Consider the following 21,680-nt stretch of genomic DNA (forward strand, 5'->3'; position numbering starts at 1 on the left):
TGTGTTTAGGCAGGTAGTAAGTAAATGCACATGGGGTTTTCCCAGAGAGTGAGTTGACAGATCTAATAAAGAGTATATGTTTGGGAAGCAAAGTAAGATAAATTAAACTAGACCAACAGATGACAGAAGAACCACTTTACACATACCCAAAAGAGCAAAAGAATGGCACAGGAAACAAAAATACCATTGAAAGAAATTACATTCTTGAAAGTGTGTGAGCAACAAAAATACCTTCCTTATATTTCCTTACAGAAACTGATTAATGGTATTAAAATTCAGTGCCAAACAACCTCATTAAAAAAATAGACAAGCTTTAAACATACTTTCAACAAAGAAAATGAACAAATGTCAAGTAAGCACAAGAAGAGATCCTCAACATAATTTAGTGAGCATGGAAATGCAAAATAATACCTTCATATGACGCCACTATATACTCACTAGAATGACTAAATTTAAGAGGGCAAAAATATCTAGTTAAGGGGGGTCAGAGGGTGGAGGAAAAAGGACTCATGGACATGGACAACAGTGTGGTGATTGCTGGGGGGGAGGTATAAGGGGACTAAATGGTAATGGAAAAAATATAATAAAGATTACATATTTTTTTAAAAGGACAAAAATATCAAGTGTTTACAAGGTAATGGAGCAACCGGGATTCTTATACAATGCTGGTGGAAAATTCAAAATGTTACAGTCACTTTGACAAATAATTTGGCAGTTTCTTATTAAATTAAATACACACGCACCACATGGCCCGGCAATTCCACTCCTATGTATTTACCCAAGAGAAACTGAAAGATACGTTCCACACGAAGACTTGTACAAGAATGTTCACAGTAGCCTTATTCATAACAGCCCATAACTTGAAAGAGCTCAAATGTCCACCGACTGCTGAATGGATAAACAAATCATACTATATCACACAAGGGAATACTACTTTGTAATGAAAAGAAAAGAATTACTGATGCATACAACATACGTAAATCTCAGAAACATTATACTATGGGAAAGAAGGAAATACAAAAGACTGTATGTGTAATTCCATTTACGTGACATTTTTGAGAAGGCAAAACTACACCAACAGAAAGCAGATCAATTGTTGCAAGGGTGAGGGTGTGGGGGAAGGGATTCACTGTAAAGAGGCACATTGGAGGGGTGGAAAGGATCTACATCATAATGGTAATAGTGGGTACATTATCGTGTATACTTATGAAATTCACTGAGTAATACACTTTCAATCAGTGAATTTTAAATCAACTCTAAAACTATTTGTAAAAACATCTGATGTATTAATTGGGAAGCACCTCTTAAGCATCAGTAGGCTTTGTCCTAGTCTAATGAATATACTTATTTATCATATAAATAAAGATACAAGACAGGCTTATCAAAGTTATAGCTGATGCAAGTTTTAAAATGGCTAAGATGTTATGTAATAGAATCATGGTTCTAAGTGTGAGAAAACCGAACAATTTTATAGTATTACTGTAAAATATAGGTAAAAAAATCATTCATTTAACAAATATTTCCTGAGGGACTTTCCTGTTGGTCCCTACACTAGATGGAAAAAGTCACCAAGATTAAATACGAAAGAGCCCTTGCCCTTACAAAGTTCATCATCCAAGAAATGTAAGGAATGCACTCCCCTGGTAGAAGGTATGAACTAATTAATGAGTCTGAAAAAGACCTATGAGTTTCAGTTTGTCAGTCAGCCCTAAGCTATGGCATAAACATCAGTGAAATTACAGGCTGAACCAAGAGAAGGATCAAATTTAACACAAATACACACAAGTACTACTCTGTTCCAACTGGTTAACCCGTGTAGGGGTATAGGTCATGTTCGAGAGTGCTATGGAGGTACTCATTTTAAACTCCTTTCTAAAGCCTGGCTCAGGTACCCAAATCCTCTGTAGTGCAGCCATGCCTTCCATGGCTAAATCCCAAAGATGGTGCATGAGTTGGGAATCACCCTGTACCTACTATACTGTCCAGGATGATAAGAGTGTTAAGTATTCTCAGAACCTGACAAACTGAGGCATGAGCAGGTAAAAAGGGAACCTGGAAATATTTAAATTAACTAGGGAAGCACCTGGGAGCGGGGCTGGTATCATCGGAAAAGACACCATTCTGAGTGGCACTGTTCCAGGGAGGCAAATGCGGCTCGTGATAGGAGCATTCCAGCACCGAACAACAGCACATTTGAACAGACTGCCTCATGAGGCAGGGGGACCTGGTGTCAGAAAGTTTATTGAACCAGGAATTCAGCCATGCTCTATTCCTAATATTTCATCCTAGTGTACTACCTGAATCATTATCGCCACCTCACAATCTGTCTCCTAAGGCCCAGATTTTCAACCGTCCTTCCACAGGGCCGCAAAATTGATGTCTTACCTAGGGACAACTATGCCCTCCTACCACCCCCTGCCCCACGCCTACAACCTTCACACTCCTTTGGTGGCTCTCCACCCACTACGGGATCAAATGCTGCTCTGGCTGGTTCCGAGTCAATAGCTCTTCTACCATTCTCCCCACACGCTGTGTGCAGCAATTCTGAATGATTGCAGAACGTGCTCATGGGGCCTTGTTTTTCTTGCCTTCATGCCGTGCACACGACGTCCAGTCTGAAATACCCCACACCTCCTGATGTGTGTCTGGAGGCTTCAGCCCCCTCATCTGTAGCATAGCTCCGACAATCCCTACTTTTAGATGCATTCTCTTGACTCCTTCACACTTTCATCATTTCCTCCCTTCATGCTGGGGTGCCTCACTTATCTCCATGAACACATCAGCCCAGACATAAAGACCAGTTTTGGCTCTGTCTCCCAGATAAACCATTAACCCGTGTCTGGTTATCTTAATCCCTAGGACTTAGCCCAGGAGGTGACGCTTCATGGAGCTTTCTCAACAAATCAGGGATCCAAGAGAGTCTAGTTCTTTATGTCCTGTCTGATCATAAACCCATCAGCCATGTATCGACTTGGGTTATGTAGGTGGGATGGAGTAAGCCCAGGCAAAAGCTGTTATTTCCAGGCTACAGAAAACAGGTGAGCAACTCTCTGAAGAATCCAGGCAGGCTGGCGTTGGGATACAATATTGAGAACAAAATGATTTCCTCATGGGTACTCTTAGGCATTCTGAAGTCTGCTGGATTCAAACCCTGCTTCCATGCCTTCACTATGGGACCTGGAGTAACTTAACCTTTCAAAGCCCAGGTCTCCTGGTCTGTAAAATGGAGGTAATTAGAGCCTCTACTCCAGAGGGTCATTCTGAAGATCAAATGCCAACTTACTAGAAAGAAGGCAGCAAAGGACTCAGTGCAGGGCAAATACTCCATGGTGGCTGATCCTCAGTAACCTCTTCCTACCCACTTTTTCATCGGTGAATGGAAATAACACCTACTTTGGAATCAAGTGTTTCAACAAAAATGAGTAAAAATGCAAGGTATAGAAAAGTCACTTGGGTATAAATCACTGATTCAAAATTTTCCAGAAAATTATCTTTCCTTTCCAAAAAGACAAGATTACACAACCAGAGACATCCTCTTGAGGTTCAAAGCCAAAAGATCACAACCACCCCCCATGATGCTCCTCACATGCGGGGAGGACAACCTTACAGAGGCCTTTCATGTATTCTAATAAATAATTTATTGGGGCTGAGTTGACTAAGATCCTTGCATATCTCCAGGCTTTACAATAAAAGAGAAAAGTGCACTGCAAAGTTTCACTCAGATGTGTACCATTGGTGTACAATTAAATTCACTCGGGTGCATCCCATCAGTTTTGTTCATTGATTCTCCATAAACAGTGACACTTCGCAAACCTACATATAGTCACAGAGATGTTATGTCCAAGACAGAAGTTTCTGAAAAGGGTCATAATGGAAAAAGCTGTAAACTGTTTACTATCGTGTCAGTGTTTCAAAGTTCTTTTAAAGGTAAATGTGCCTGGTTCCAAAATAATATATTGAAAAACATGTTGCATGTGTTCATTGTTCACACTCTACAAATACATGTTTTTAAACCTAGCACGTTATTAGTCATGATCCAATTATTAATGTCATTTTCTAGGGTTTTAATACTTGTGAGTCAGTAGCTGAACATAATTGTCACTTATAAAAGATCAATAAAATGAAAAAGCAAACAGAGTTTATAGTGGTTCCCAGCCTAAATTCCAGCAGGAAGAACATATAAAGGAGAATGATTTTGATATATTCTGTAGGACTAATATGGTACTTTGGTTAGAAAGAATAGAGGAAGGAATCTCCTTCATTAAAAATGTTTGACCTTGAGTTTATTTTTGTGTATGGTGTAAGTTGGTGGTCGAGTTTCATTTTTTTTTTGCATGTAGCTGTCCAATCTCCCAATACTATCTGTTGAAGAGGCTATTTTTACTCCATTTTATGCTGCTGCTCCCTTTGTTGAATATTAATTGACCATAGAGACTTGGGTTTATTTCTGGGCTCTCTATTCTGTTCCATTGGTCTATGTATCCATTCTTTACGCCTATACAGACTGTTTGGATTACAATGGCCTTGTAATATAGTTTCATATCAGGTATTGTGATCCTTCCTACTTTGTTCTTCTTTCTCAAAATTGCTGCAGCTATTCAGGGTCATTTATGGTCCTATATAAATTTTTGAAAGGTTTGTTCTATATCTGTGAAATATGTCATTGGTATTTTAACAGGGATTGTGTTGAATCTATAAATTGCTTTGGGTTGTATGGACATTTTGATGATGTTAATTTTTACAATCCATAAACATGGTATCAGCTTCCACTTATCTGTGTCTTCCTTAGTTTCTTTCTTCACTGTTGTGTAGTTTTCTGAGTTTTCTGTGTAGTTTTCTGATTTTTACCTCCTTGGTTAGGTTTACTCCTAGGTACTTTATTTTTCTTGTTGCTATATCAAATGGAATTTTTTTCCTGATTTCTGTTCCTGATATTTCATTATTGGTATAAAAAATTGCCTTCTGATATAATTCCAGAGATTTCCTAAATCCAAAGTATATTAAGAGTTATTTCCTCTTTGGTCAGCATGTTCTTCCAAAGTCACTGTACTTCTTTGTCAAGAAGAAACTATTGTAAAAAATATGTATTTTGTTGTTACTCAAATTCGTATGTGCAAAATCCCTTATTAACTTACATTGTGAAAAAAACCTTCTTTCAACAAACACAGGAGTTAGGAACTCACTACAACCTAACGCAGAAAGTTTGTCTCTTATCTGGAGGCCAACCTTTAAATTATTTTTTTCCAAAATTTTCATAGTAGTAAAATACACATAAAATTGACCATCTTAACTGTTTTGAAGTATACACGTCATGGTATTAAATATTTAATAGTGTGATTGCCAACACCCATCCCCATAACTCTTACCTTGTAGAACTGAAATTCTGCACTAAACACTAACTCCCCATTCCCACCCTCAACCTCTCCCAACCACCACTCGACTCTCTGTCTCTATGAATTTGACTACTCTAGGTATTTCTTGTAAGTGGAATCACACAATATATGTCTTTTTGTGGTTGGCTTGTTTTACTTAACATAATGTCCTCAAGGTCCATCCATGTTGCAGTGTGTATGAAAATTTTAGGCTAACACTACATTGTATGTATACACTGCATGTTGCTGATTCATACATCCATTGAGGGACCCTTGTGTTACTTTCACATTTTAGCTGTTGTGAGAAATGCTGCCACAAACATGGGTGTACAGGTATCTCTTCAAGACCCTGATTTCCAAATCTTTCAGGTATAGACCCAGAAGTACAGTTGCTGGGTCATATGATAATTCTACTTTTAATTTTAATTTTTTAAATTTATAATTATTCTTATTTATTTATTTGTTTATTTTCACATTTTTTAACTTGTTGTTGAAGTACAGTCTCCATTTTAACCCCATCACTCCCTCCCACCCCAGCCATTCCCACTTCCCACCTTTGATCCTAACCCCCTTTGGCTTTGTCCATTATGCTAAGTAAAATAAGCCAGGCAGTGGAAGACAAATACCATATGATCTCACCTATAAGTGGAACCTAATCAATAAAATGAACAAGCAAGTAAAGTACAACCAGAGATATTTACATCAAGAACAAACTGACAGTAACCAGAGGGGAGGTGGGGAGGATAATGGGGGAAATGGGGAAGCATTGTCAGGAACGTGTATAAATTATAAATTTTAAATGACTGTCTATTAAGTCAGGCACTATGTTCCTCAAAAAGTAAAAACTGAAACTGTAATATAGTCATTTAAATAACCCTAGAATATCATGCCAAGAAATTATGTCAACAAAATTCTGTCTTCTGCTACGATTATAAACTGGCCACTTTCCTTCCTTCCAGGCATCTCCAAATACCAAATAAGAAAGAGTATTAATGAAACTAAAGTCTCCATTTTTGCCTTAAAAACTAGCCTCCACCATATAGACAAGGTTGGACTACAGGACTCTTTGTGTCACTCAAGCAGTGTGAAGATACTCACACTCCTTATGCTCATCAAGCCCACAGGGCACCGCTTTCTAACACTGTGTTTTCGGTCTTCAAGAGATGAATCTCTGTTTAACAACGCTGAGGCTTGGGCTTGTCCTGGCCTCAGCTGAGGGGTATAATTTCACTGGAGTCCCCTTCATGGGCTTTCCAGAACAGGTGGCAATGATTTCAGGCCAAAGAATCTCTACTTTGATCTTTTTGTTAAGAAAGCTAGTCATTTTGTTCATAAGCAAGTGTAGAACAATGCCAGCATCAACACTGATATTTTCTGCTTCCTACAAAAACTAGGCATAATGTTAATGAAATGTAATATGGCAGGCGCCATATCTGGCTGCAAAGGTGGCAGGAAGAAGCCCCTGAAGCAGCCCAAGAAACAGACCGAGGAGATGGAAGAGATAAGGCATTCCAGCAGAAGCAAAAAGAGGAGCAGAAGAAACTTGAGGAGCTAACAGGCCCCCTGGCCACTGGTGGAAGGAAGAAATCTGGCAAAAAGTGAGCTGTTCTCATGTCTGGGGCAATAGTGATCCGTCATTCCATTCCTGTTTTAACATCTGGATTCCCCATCATAACATCTCTTGCCACCTCTAGCTAGAATGAAGTGTTGTCTTGGAGCCTGCCGTATATTTAAGAATAAACTTTTGTAAAAATAAAAATAAATAAATACAATGTAATACAATCTACTGGGCACCTTTTTTAACAGTCAAATGCAGATTTTATTAAGATATCCTGTTTTATATTATTGCATTTTTTACTGTGGTAAAATACATATAACATAAAATTTACCATTTAGCCATTTTTAAGTGTACATAACAGTTCAGAGGCACTAAGTACTTTGACACTGTTGTCCAACCTTCACCACCAGCCACATCGGAACTCTTTTCATCTTGCAAAGCTGAAATTCTGGACCCATTACACATTAACTCCCTGTTCCCCTCTCCTCTCAGCCCCTAGCAACCTCCATTCTACTTCCCGTCTCTATGAATTTGACTACTCTGAGCACGTCATTTAAATGGGATTACACATCGTTTGTCCTTTTGTGACAGGCTCATTTCACTCCCCAGAATGTCCTTGGGGCCCATCCACATTGTAGCATGTGTCTACTGGGCACTTCTTACTTCTCAAGTCACAGGAAAACCTTAGCCTTCAAATGAGATGTAGAGCCAGGGGCGTCTTCCCGGTGAGGCCCTGCTGAATAGACAGGCTACACATAAACCACTGTGTGTATGAAAGCAGGATCCGAAGGACGAGCATCAGCAGCACCACAGAGCCCTGCTCTAGTCTCCTTTCTGCTAGGGCGCCTGAACCCTTCAATGCCGGCCCCCAACAAGTAAGCAAGTGGAGTCTGTGAGCCAGGCCACCCGGCACGTCTGTAAGATAAGAGAGGGTAAGGTTTCACTAAGAACAGAACTTTTCATTAATGTCTGCTCTCTGCTATCTTTAGGGCTTTGAAGAAATTAATATCAATATAAATGACTGGCCAGGAATGATTTACACTATGAGTAAACATCAAATTCATGGCCCCATTACATTGAAGGCAATTTTGCTATCTTCATGGTGATACTGACTTGCATTATAAAAATTACAACTTACTCCATAAAATACAGCATGTATTATGTAATCTTTTGCCACCATTTTTGACTGCTTGGCTGTTTTATGTGAGCCATACATCCCCAACTAAACTGTATATTTAAAAACACAGTCTTTGAAGTCTTTTATGTCCATCTCAAATTGATGTGCACAAAAAAGTAGATATTGGATAAAATACTGCTTGCTGGTCTATCACATAAAAATAAATTGATTAATCATCAAAACTTGGTTAAACAAGGTAGTATTTGTAGCTTAGTGGCTATAGATATATATTTTGCAGTCAAATATGTTATCCCAAATTTGAATCTCAGTTCTACTCAGGGTTTAACACTATTGGCTTAGAACCTGAAACAGAGTAAATAAGCAAATGCTTTTCAACCATTAGTAGTAATAATGCTATTGCAATGGACTGAATGTTTGAGTTCCCTCCTCAAATTATTCTAATATGTGGAAACCCTAACCCCCAATGTGATGGTATTCGAAGTTGCTGGACATGTGGAGTTGGGTAAAGTCTCAGACATTATGAAAGATCATCCTTCAGGAAGCTTCAAGAATTCAACCTATAACCAAACGGCTCAAAAAGCACCAGGGAAGGGCCCAGGCAGGATGAACTGAGCTCCTCCCACCCACCCACAGCCAACATCAACTCACCTGCCACCTGGCTACACCTCCATCCGATGCCGCACCCCCAGGCCCCATCCAGCCTCCAGGGAATTGCAGCCCCAGCCACACTGAGACTGTGGCTCCTGAGACACCCGGGATTCTCACAGAAACGTGAACAATGGGAAAGCTTTATTGTTTGAGCCACTAAGTGGGAGGGTTGTTTGCTAGGCAACAAGAGATAAGACAGATTTTACTTGAGCTCCTATCTTTCCTTCCGCCCAGTATAATCATTTATCTAAAAGTACTTATTCTGAAGATTTAAAAAATCATCAAAGAGGCATAGAGAATACATGTTCTTGTTCCCTCTGGCCACGCCAAAGAGACATCGGGTTTCTCATATTTAAAAAGCATTTGAAAGACACCCTAGTTTCTATGTCGTGAGGTATTCAGAGTAAATGGGTCAACTGTATAATTAAACCATAAAAACAGAATAAATTAAATGATGTAATAAGAAATAGTTTAATATTCCATTAGTTAAATTTGTTTCCAAATAGGACTTAATTATAGAATACACATTTCACTAAGTTTCACTTTATATACTTGTAACTTTTAAAAAACATATTTTAGTTCATCAAGGGCATTTTTTAAAAAATTAAATTTATTGGGGTAACAGTGGGTAATAACACTTCATAAGTTACAGGTGTACGATCCTATAATCCATCAATCGTATGTTCCACTGTGTGCTCACCAGAGGTCATTTTTACTTAAGAACCTAAGACCAAATTTAGAAATTATATCCAGCATATTGCTCCAAATTTAATCAATTAATAAAGTCTATATTAATTTTTGTTGAAATCAAAGTATTCCAAGAATGTAAATTGTATGTAGTCTAACAAAAAATAGTGAAGCTATCTGAAAATTAAAAAGAACATCAACTCATACGATTTAAAAAAATAAAATTCTCAAGAAAAGAATATTATTTTGTAAAAACATTATTTTATTCATTTATTTATTTTTTTATATTTTTGCATATATTTTTTAATTTTTATTGTTATTCAATTACAGTTGTATGCCTTTTCTCCCCTTCCCTCCCCCCCCAGCTGAACCCACCTCCCTCCCCCACCCCCACCATCCCCCCCGATTTTTTCCATGTGTCCTTTATAATAGTTCCTGCAATCCCCTCTTCCCACTGTCCCCACCCCACTCCCCCCTGGCCACTGCTAGACTGTTCCCCCCCTCAATGTCTCTGGTTGTATTTTGTTTGCTTTTTTCTTTTGTTGATTATGTTCCAGTTAAAGGTGAGATCATATGGTATTTGTCCCTCACCGCCTGGCTTATTTCACTTAGCATAATGCTCTCCAGTTTCATCCATGCAAAAACATTATTTTAAATCAAAGAAAATAAGTACATTTTCATGGCCCAAATTATTGATTTAACAAAGATATAATCAAATACACTTAATTTTTTATTAAAGCTATGAATATGCTCCCAAACAGATTCCATTAAAGTATTTTATTTTAAAATAAAATATAAAGATCATATAGTTTTGCTTCCACGTGGCTAAAATGTTTAATTAAGTGGTACCTCAAAAAATCAGAACTGAACTAATATTTTACATATGAAAATCCACACAGACTAAAGACATACAAAATGGTTAGGGGAAAATATGCATACACGTGGCTTATTAAGCATAAGTGTTATATTAAAAATTGTGGACTTCGCTTATTATCCATGATGAAAAAGTTAAAGTCTGTGACACCACAGGTCTTCTTCTCCGGGAGAAACTTTATAACCCTCTCTGGCTTTGCAGCATTTTCCCTACCAGACATCCACCCTCCCTCCCACCCAGAATCCTGCCAAGTTTACTGTGTCTGGAAACTCTCAAATTTAGTACCATGCGCCTCTAAAGTGAGGGCTTCACCCAGATGAGCAGTTTAACCTCACCAGGGAGCAAGTTCAACTGCAAACCCTCAGGCCCCCCCGCCGACGGGCCATGGGTGTGTTAAGAGCCCTCCAGGTGACCCCAGTGTGCTCAGGTGAGGGGCTCCTGAAGGCACCTGTGCATCACTGGGACCTCTGGATACTCCCAGCAGTTCCACAATTCCCATTCAAGGGAGGGTGGCCCAGAAAGCTCCAGAATCTCAGGTGTTTTCACTGGGTTGGCTGTGCCCATGAAGTGGTGATCCTGAAGGGCCTTTCAGGAGGAACTGATGACTATCCCTGCACATTAGCCCCGATAGTGCCCGTTTTGCTTGGGCTTATGCCAAGCCAGACAGAACGGAAGGCAGAAGCATAGCTCTGCACGCATAGGATCTTAATGTCCAAACAATCCCGTTCCTAGGAAGCCCATGTTCCCGTCACATTCCCGGCACAGAAACAAACGTTTCAAAACTGAAGGCCAGCTACTTCACTCCTCCCCCACTGCGCTTACGAGCATTTATCTGTTTATTTCCATGTTAAAAAGGAGTGACCTTATTTTCCAACACGGTGCCAGAGAGGGTGCCCTGAGTAGGCTCCATTAAGTCCACTGTGGGGCAGACTCAGAGCTTCTAAGGCATGATGAAACAAACCCCCAAACAAGGAAAAAGGTGGTGATCGACATGGCAACAGCAAAAGTAGTTATGGGCTGGGTTCAGCACACAGGACAGAAAGTCAACTGTCTGGTCCCCCCGGAGCCCCCTCCCCACCCCCACAGTAGAGTCCATCCTGGTCTGGGTCACCTCTGACCTTCATCAAGTTGAAACCTGCTTTCCCTCATGGGTCTTTGCTCAGCAATCTGCAGAGCACCCCCCACAAAGGCCTTTCCAATATGGTCAACTTCTATTTCCTGAGTCCAAGGTGTGTGCCAGGGGGAGGCAGCTACCTCGGACAGGACAGCACCACCCTCCCCACTTTCCATGTGCTTCTAGAGTGGATCTGAGGCCTGCCACTGGGCATGTCCCACACCCTCGCCCTTCATACTTTTATGCTGACCTTAGCACTTCTTGCTGTTATATTCCATCTTTGATGCATTTAGATAAATATTCTATAACACTAGGTATTTGCCTTCTCTTGCAGTACTGAGAAATCTTTGTTGGTAATACCCAGCTAGCGCAAGTTACAGAGAGAGCACACTATCTAATTCCAGACACAGCCTTCAGGAGGGGAGACTTTCCAGGAAAACCTATCCTGGGATTATCAACAACCACTCCCAGGCCTGCGTAGAGTGAAATCCGGGGCTTCTGGGAACAGCCCAGGCACGAGGGCACCAGCCAGGGATGCAAAAGTGGGAATGCCACACCACTCTGCCACGACCTCAGGACAGGGAAGCCTGGGCTGGGCAGGGCAGTGGGATCCATTCAGAGCATAGCCAAAGCTGCACACAGCCTGAGTTCAACAAGTGTGTGACCTTCCACTCCCCAAATGACTTGAAGATCCCACCTTATGTGTTGGCACCAACGTCCTCATTAGTAAAGCAGAACCATAGTAATATCAACCCTGCAGGGTTTTTCTGAGAAAGACATGGAATAGTCCCACATGACCTCCAGGAGTCTCACACAGTCATGGGAACCCAAAAGGACCCTGTCCCACACACACTGCGACCAACCAAACACCCAGAGTGCCCTGGTCGTGACCCAGAGACACAACCAAACCCCCCTCTGAGATTTTCTACACAAGAAATAAATTGTTTATTTTTTTTTCCATAGGACTCATTAAACTTGCAACTTTTAATGGAAAAATGACTTCTAAATATTTTCTCATCCACATAAAATACGTAAATAAAATTAAAAAGTTGCTCACTGTTGATTTAATATTTAACATGAAAATTTCAACAAGGTCAAATATGTAACTCCTACCTACTCAGACTAAAGAGTTTAAAGAACCAGCTTACAGACTGAAAATGACATTAAAAAGCCTCTAGTTTAAGTTTACATTCCTCCTTCTTTCACAAACAGATGTGAGACACCTACAAAAAAAACCAAAATAAAATCAGAGGAAAACAGAAAATAAAATTTCTAGATGTAGAGAAAATTTAAGCATAAAAAGAGAGGTTAGGATACAGAAGAAACTAGCCATAATTTCCTACTAAGTTACAATAGTTAGGCTTCAATTTTACCTACAATGTATTGTTTATTTTTCAAATAATCAAATTATCTGCCCTGCATGTTTCTGGCCAACTTTTTAAAATGTGTGAAGTGTAGATCACACCAGGAAATAACAATGCAAGAGTTGCATCTCCACCAAAACACAGGAAGAGATGTCATGGGGCCACCTCTGGAATATCCTTCAACCAAAGTGGAGCTCAGGATGGCTGACCAGGGGCTCGGTCAGGGAGGGGAGAGGTTCTGGAAGGGTCTCCGATGCCCCCCCATACCCCTGGGTGTTGCCTACAGCCACTCACTACATACTTGGAAGACCCAAGTTGAGGGAACCAAAGCAGTCGATGGGGACATAAACCCTTGAAAAAAAACAACAAGCTTCTTAGATTGTTAAGAGCTCAGTCCATAACTTTCAACTCAAGTTCAAAAAGCCTGATCATAATACACGATTACCTGCTTCTGGATGGATGCGGCAAACAGTCACCTAGTGGGCAAAGCCAGGCGGATTTAGGTAACAGTGTGAAGGCCACTCTATTACACAAATCTGGGAAACCTCCAAAAGGACAGTCAGGATGATTTTGTCCTGGACATTTCTGAAAGCAATTCAAGATATTACCAAGCTTTCTACTAGAGCTACAAAAAATCTCACATATTTATATGTGGAATCTAAGAAAGTCAAGTTCACATAAGCAGAGAGTAGAATGGTGGTTGCCATGAGCTAGGAGGTGGCAGAAATGGAGAGATATCGGTCTAAGGGTGCAAACTTTTAGTTATAAATTGAGTAAGTTCTGGAGATCTAATGCTCGGCATGGACACTATAGTTAATAATACCTTATTGTCTACAGAAAATTTGCTGAGAGTACATCTTACGTGTTCTCACAATATATACATACATACATACATACATACATGCATAAAGTAACTATGTGAGGTGATAGATGTGCTCATTAGCTTGACTGTGGTTGTCATTTCACAATTGTATATGCGTACCACAATCACATCATATACCTTGAATAGGTATAATTTTTATTTGTTGACTATACCTCAATAAAGCTGGGGGAAAAAATAAAACTGAGATTTCAGGATTTTCTAAATCCCACAAATCACTTTGCTGTATGTTAAGTTGTTGGATACGAACCAGTAAAGATAATGATTTTAGTTTTAGACCAATTAATTCTAAGCCCAATGTAATCCTACATCAGGACCTAGACAGATCTTTTGAGCAAACCAGCAGAGGTGGGGCGATATCCCCCATGTCGCCTAGCACCTTCCTCATGCGTTCCCCTATCGGCGTGCCACCACAAGGTCTTCGGTTTTATTCAAGTCATGTTCTTTCCAACCAGACAAAATTTTAAGGTCAGGGATAATATATTAATAGAACTATTACTTTCTATTCTCAGTAACTAGCACAGTGCCTGGCACATATGCACTCAATAAATGTGCTCAATGAACGTCTCCAGACCACTCAGCAGAGCATGGTAGTGTGGCACAACCTTCTTTTAGACCACTAGAACTTGAACAAACTTGACCTTATCACAATGATTTGGCTTCACTGACATGAAACAAGCCCTATGTCTGTAAGAAGCCAAGGCATCCCTCAGCCTGTTTCTGACACAGCAATCGATGCAAGATATTCTGAGAACGGAGTTCAACCTGTTACAGACACAGCTATGTTATCAACCACAACCCTGTGTTCTCTAAATGGTCCATCAACTTTATCAGAGGGGTGTTCCAAAGGTATTATGGAAATCCGCACAGACATCTGTAGGACTGTTCTGATCTTCCAGCCTAGTAACTTCACACAAAAAATGAAGCTATGCATAATTTGTTCTTACTGAAACTATTCTTGCTTTTAGTTACTACTTCTTCCTTTTCTACAAGTACACAACCATCTGCTTACTCCTATGATTTAGAATGCTGCCAAGGATGTGGAGTAATATCAATGAATTGTAGAGAGTCTAAACATCTTCCCCAAGAAATATAATGCAACTCAAAACCAGGAACCATATACATTATTTTAAATGTACTTGGAGCTGTATTAAAATTAAAAAGAATTTGGTAAAATTAATTTTGATAATATATTTTATTTAGCCCCCCAAATCCAAAATATTATTTCAACATGTAACAATAAATTATTAATGAGTTACTTTATATACTTTTTTAAAGCTAAATCTTCAAGGTCAGGTGCATATTTACTTACAGGACATCTCGATGCAGGTCAGCTGCAAACGCAGCGCTCAGTAACCACGTCTGACCAACGCTGCCACACTGGACAGCACAGGCCTAGGGTCTTTTGGTGCCCTCTGCAAAATCAGGGCATTTATCCTAATCCTGACACCTCTTGTCTTTGACACAGTCTTTCAGGATATTGTCCATCATGGTACCTTGATTCCATCTGCAAATTCCTTCAGCACCTGAGAGATCATTCGCCTCAATTCTCAAGGTACAAACTACTCTCAGAGCAGCAGAGTGGTTTCAGACTGAAGCTGCTGCTGTGAACATGATTTACTCCCCTCTATCAAGTCTTACAGAAATTATAAGGCAGAGATATACTTTTATGACTTTGCATTTAAGTTACTCGAGCATCATGAAAGATGTGATTGCTTCTCCTGTTCTTTTTATTCAGACCATAGGAGGAAAATAATTAGGGAGGAGACATAATAGAGGCCTTTTAGAATAACCAAGATTGCATGAAGCAGAGAAGAGATTAATGAGCACTTCCGGCAGAGGAAGCAGCACGTGCAAAGGCAGGGATACACTGAGGAAAGGGGTCGGAGGGGCATGGAGGCCAAGTAAGGGAAGACACGGAAAAGCATGCTAACGAGACTTTGTACTGGACACATGGCCAGGGCTTGGAGCAGCTGAGCAATGTGACGGGATGATATCAGCTAATTCTGGAGGCAGTACAGTAGAGACAGGAAAGGGAAGAAGGCTGAGGCAGGGAGATCAGACAGAAAGGAAAAGATGACAAAATCCTGCACTAAGGTGGAAGGTGCAGCGGGAATACAAAGCAAGGCCAGGCAGGAGAGACATTTCAGGGCCAGACAGTGGGGGAAACCCAGGATGTGGGGATACCAAAGGGAATTAGGGGCCTAATTACTGTAACACTGTGTGGTGCAGGTGAGCTGCTGAGCACCCACTGGTAAGAGCACTGGCTGATGAATATTTGCCCGTCTTTGGCTGTCAGTCAGGAGGCCTCTCCAGCTCACAGGGAGCATGTCTGGTGTCAGCCTCAGCTCAGAGGCAGGGAGAAGAATTCACCCTCCCCCTTCCCAGTGCAAATTTTCCTGATTCCTACACTGTCACTTCATTAGACCACAGGCATCAATCAATCTATTAAAAATCTATGAGCACAGACTAAAGTTGTTACTATGTTTGCTATTTTAGGTTTGAGGAATTTACCTTTTTTTGGTAGAAGGAAGTTTCTTCTAGTTCCACTACCTGACATGCCAAAAGGCAAGGAAAAAATACCTTCTGACATAATATTCCTCTTGTATTACTTATTGTTTAAAGGGGGGATAGAAGGGCCGAAAAAAAGTGACAGTAAAAAAGGATAAGCCTTATTTCCACCCCATAAGAAAAAGATGAATCTTTGCTCCACTGATGCTACATCCCCCAAGTCACGTAGGCAACAGGTGATGCACGTGACACCAATTCACAGGACACTCTTAACAACTTCAACTGGGGCAGCAGCACATTCCTGAAGATGGGCAAGGTCAGAAGCACCATGGAGGGCATTTCAATTCTCTTACAGCAGGCAGGAACTTGGGGTTAGCACTAGGGAAGTGAAGCTCTAACTAAAGAGATGGCTGAAGATAAAGGTGAAGTTCTAAGACAGGTGTCCTATGGGTCTTAGAGGCCCAGAGTTTCAGCATGAATGAAGACTCAACTTCTCCCCAGCCAGGTGGCAGCATGGTCCCTGGCACACAGCAGGTACTAGAGCATGTATTGACTAGGAAATAAAAGCATTGCCAGTGACTAGGGTCACCACTATTCACTGTATCAGCTGACCAAAATCCGAGCACTGGTTTTGGAGAACAGTTCAATTAAGCATCCTAACGGTGCAACAGGTTAGGCAAGAAGTTTTAGCTCTGCGTACTCTCTGCCCCGGCCAGCTTCATCTTAAGTTGGGATTTTAGAGAAAACTCTCCACTGGGGTTTAGTAAGACCCACAAGTCCGCCTATCGGAATATTCCAAGGCCACATCTTCTGGTCAGAAGCTACTGGCCACTGCCATGGTCACCAGGGCCTCGTACGTAGCAAGCTGCTACCGATGGATGATCCTAGTCTCAGAGCAACTCCCCACCAAAAGAGAAACAAAAGAGGGGACTTAGGAAAGGCCAGAGAATTCTAAACAAGTAAATATAAATGTGACTCTTGGAGAAATTAGTGATTTTAAGTATATGCAACTGATTAGTTCTTGACCTCTTGAAGTCAAGTGTCTCAGAAAACAATGATAAAATCGTGTATAAACAAATCTATGTCAACGATTTCTGCTAGAAGATGAGAGCACCATCAGGCAAGCACAAAGAATATCAGTAAAGTGCTGAGAACAGTGTCAGCAACACAGGAAGTGCCATGTAAGAGTGTGACTCAATAAAATCGTCATCACTAGTATTGTGATTGATTGCATGTGCCAATGAAGGAAAAATCAGAGGCGTGAAGAATCTAAGTGTTTTTCAAAAATTATATAGCACTCAATTTTTTCCTATATTCACTATCATGGGCAATAAGTGGTATCTACCATCAAGTCTGATGTTGAAACCAGAAAATGTATGTTTTTAAGATTCAAAGCATTCCCTACCTGGTCGAAATCTGATGACCGAGTAAGAGTAAAAACTGTACATCAGACATAAGTATACGAAGTAACTACTGTCGCTTTAAATTTGAACATAAATTATATTGGAGAGACATCATAAAGTGGAGACTTAGCCCATCACGGTCATGGCCAAGAACACCATCTCCACGTGCACTGTGCAAAGACCGCACAGAGAAGGGAGGGGACTACACTGTTTCCACGGCACAGAGAGTATTCTGTAGAGGAACAGAGACACTGTCTCCAGCCCTGATGAGCACACCATCTCACTAAAGAGACAGTCACAAACCAAGCACACATCAGAAAGTACAGCAGTCAGTTGACTCAGTGAAGGCAGTGTTGAGCAGGAAGGTAAAGGTGTAAAGTTGCCAGCAGTTCTGAGGAAGCCTCCGTGGAAGGGCAGGACTTACAGAGATGGGCACCTGGTGGCACCGTTCTAGGAACATCATTTAAACAGGCTTGGAAAACAGTACTTTTACAAAATGTTTTCAAAACATTTCAAAAAATTAGCTTACCTAATTCCTGAAACACTTTGATTATACTATTGTACAAGTGTGTGGTGGTTAATTTTATGCACAAATTTGACTGGGCCATAGGGGTGTGCAGGTATTTGGTTAAACGTTATTCTGGCTGTACTGTGAGGATGTTTCTGGATGAGATTCACACCTGAATCAGCAGGCTAAGTGAAAGCAGACCGCCCTCCCTAACGTGTGTCTCATCCCGGCTGCTGAGGGCCTGCATGTAACAAAACGGTGGACGAGGAAGGAATTCAATCTCTGCCTGATCGGTCTTTTCCTGCCCTCAGACTGGAACTTACACCGTGGTTCTCCTGGGTCCCCAGCTTGCAGATAACCGGCTGTGGGACTTCTCAGCTTCCATAATTGCATAAGCCAATTCCTTATAATAAACTCCTTTGAGCTAGAGATAGAGATAGATAGAGATAATGAGGAGGATGGAATGGGGAGAAGGGAGTGAGTGAGAGAGATGTTAAGATTGAGATCCAATTGGTTCTGTTTCTCTGGTATATGTGATTAATAAATACCATCTTGTTAAATAAAAAATCCCAATTAAAATGAAGGCATTTAGGTATTTCGGACACAAAATGAATAAAGACATGTAATAATGTCTTGGATGCTGAATTAAAGGCCTTGTGATGTCGTCTCTTTATCGCTAACTCACGGTGCCTAAATGCCTTTTGGGAAAGGTCCAGGGAACGACAGAGCTTTTCAGCAGCTGAATGGATCACGCTGAAATTACCTCTGGAAGAGTCATGTGCAATAGCAATGGGGAATTAACAACCAAAGCAGTTTAGTCCTGAGCTGGTGAATTCCATAAGAAAAATACCTGTAGGAGAAATCAGATAAGCGAATCAGGCCCCAGGAGGTGGAACCGGCTGCACTGAGCAAGGGCAGAGCCGCTTCTGAGTGGGAAACACCGCCACTGGGAAGCCCATACTGAACGCTGGGCCTTCCCACACATACACACTCCCACACACTCCCACACACAAACAAACATGCACACACTTGCGTACAGAAACACACTCATACACGTACACAAACTCCCATACATGCACACATTCACAGCACAAGTATACATTCAAACACACTTGCACATACAAACTCACGTATATGCTCATACACACTTAAAACACAAATTCATATCTACCACATTCACACACACAAACTAATTATATACGATATATGTGGGGCTCCCATCACTTCTAAGGAAAATTCACTTAAAATAATTTCCAAACAGTATAGGCCAGCGATTTTCAACCGGTGTGCCATAGCTTACCAGTGTGCCATAAGAATTTTTATTGTTTTTAAAATTTATTTTATTGTATTTTTCCATTACCATTTATCCCCCTTATATATATCCTCTTCCACTTCCACCCACACCCCCCCCCCCGGCAATCACCACCCTGGGGTCCATGTCCATGAGTCCTTTTTCTTTTATGCTCCACCCCTCCACCCCCTGACCACCCACCAGAGCTGTCAGCCGGCTCTCTCTGTATGAGTCTGTCTCTATTTTGCTTGTTAGTTCAGTTTGTTCATTAGATTTTTAAAACATATCATACCTGACTATTTAGTCAGGGGCACTGACCTCTTTTTTCTTAGATTGCCAAATTAAAAAATGACAACAGAGAACACAACGATAGCTGTCTGATGTGAATGCCTGGTCTTGAACCATAAATATATAGGTCAGGTAACAGAGTTGCATCTTATTGGTCACACACATAATAAGGTTGCATTTGATTGGTTAATTCTTGGTACCAGAAATCCTTATATACAAGTATAGGTGGCTAATTTTTTAAAGTCATTTTGGAACAAAAGGGATAGCTAATTAATATTATTATTTTTTGTAAATCAATCAAAATTATACCTTTGTTTTTATCAGATCAGGAAAAAATATATTCTTTGGTGTGCCATAGAATTTTAGAACTTAGTTTATGTGTGCTATGAGATGAAAAAGGTTGAAAATTGCTGATGAAGATAAACCATAAATTTCTGGCACTATCTATAATAATATTTCAACTCCCCACAAAATATACATTTATATGACAGTAATATTCTCTCCCCCTAAAAGAACTATAAACATAAATTCACTAACAAGAATTAGAAAAAACATGATCTTCATTAAATTGGCGAACTAAGTTACTGGATAGCCAGTCTATCCCTTCCAAGATGGTGACCACTCTGGCCAAAACATTCTAAAAAAGTTCACAGTGACATTATCCGATTCACACTGCAGGTCAGAACAACGCCCACAGCGGCAATGAAAAGTTCCATGGCTAGTCACATTCAAAACCAGCACCATGACCTCTTCTTCCTTCATGGTCAGTAAACAAGAACAAAATTTATTGGGAAGAAAAGCATCTGATTCTTAAAAATCACAACATTCCAATGAATGATTGTTCGAGTGAGCACAGGCCAGGGATAGATCAAAAGAATTTAAAAAATCCCCAACTCATAGTCAAGTGTACACTGAGCCTCCCAATTCACCTTGTTCGAACTATGGAGTCAAAACACAAATGTGCTATCAGAATTCACTGGTATTTCTCAACACTGCTGAACTCCCAGTTTCCAAATGTCTCTTTTTGCGCATGGGTGGAAATGGTAGCCGGGGAAAGGAAGACGACCAACAGTTTACACGTGTGTGTGAATAAACGTGCCCATGCACTTGGGATTGTGGAATATCACATAAGGATTTGAAAAATAAGTCTACATTTCACTCACTAACCTTCACCCAAAGACTATAGTCAATGAGCAAGCAAAGCGAAATACTAAAAGCTGGAGAAGAATCTATATTCTTATTTCTAAAATGGGAATGATTTCCTTTTGAAAAATAAAAATAGCATCAAAATCAATGCATCGACAAAAGTCATTATACAAGATGTGGTATTGTAAGTAACATAACTTAGAAACCAGATGCATAACCCAAAGTCCGGAGTACTGAGTGGGCAGGTCTATCAGGCTTCCGGCCACAGCCCCAATTTCAGGGCCGGCTTCTGTGGTGGCGAGAGCAGTCCCACAAGCATGGCTGCTTTCACAGTGGGCTCAGCTCCCTACATGTCTACTCTTGTGGCCTTCATGGGAGCTAGGTGCCTGTAAGCTGGCATCTCAGGCATTGGGTCAGCTTCGGGAGACATTCAGCTTGAAGATGAAGCAAGTGGCCCCCTCTGAAATGCCAGGCCAAACAATAAGTATGTCCAACTACCCCAAGAAATCCATGTTTCCAAATATAAACTCTCCCTATCCTCCAATCACCTTCCCACACCAAAAACTGCTCAGAACCTGTCCAACGGACAGATGCGTGTCATCTGAGAGCACAGTAAACAAAGCGGGGAGAAGATCCCTGCGTGTTTTTGCAGGGCCTTCAAGGTCCTCATGATCAGCGGTGTCACTCTCACCCCCCATTTAGTAAATATGAATTAAGCCCTGCGATGTGGCCTGACACTGTTCGAGGCACTGAGGATAGAGCAGTTTCCATCACAGAGTCCCTTTCAACTGGAGAAATGTACTTCCAACCTTGTGTAGACAAATCACACGATTCCAGCGAGGAATGACGGCTATGAACAAACTAAAACAGGATAATGCAAGAGAGAGTGGCTGAAGAA

At 40.7% G+C, this 21,680-nt stretch overlaps 1 protein-coding gene and 1 pseudogene across 2 annotated transcripts in view; one reads left to right on the plus strand and one right to left on the minus strand.

Annotated features, from left to right (window-relative positions):
* Positions 1-21,680, minus strand: part of FAM110B (family with sequence similarity 110 member B) — a 150,843-nt gene that overhangs the window by 122,832 nt on the left and 6,331 nt on the right. The gene's annotated exons all lie outside the window — the stretch shown is intronic.
* Positions 6,790-6,974, plus strand: LOC112315641 (translation machinery-associated protein 7-like; annotated as a pseudogene).

The sequence above is a fragment of the Desmodus rotundus genome, chromosome 8 (assembly GCF_022682495.2).
Source record: "Desmodus rotundus isolate HL8 chromosome 8, HLdesRot8A.1, whole genome shotgun sequence".
NCBI lineage: Eukaryota > Metazoa > Chordata > Mammalia > Chiroptera > Phyllostomidae > Desmodus > Desmodus rotundus.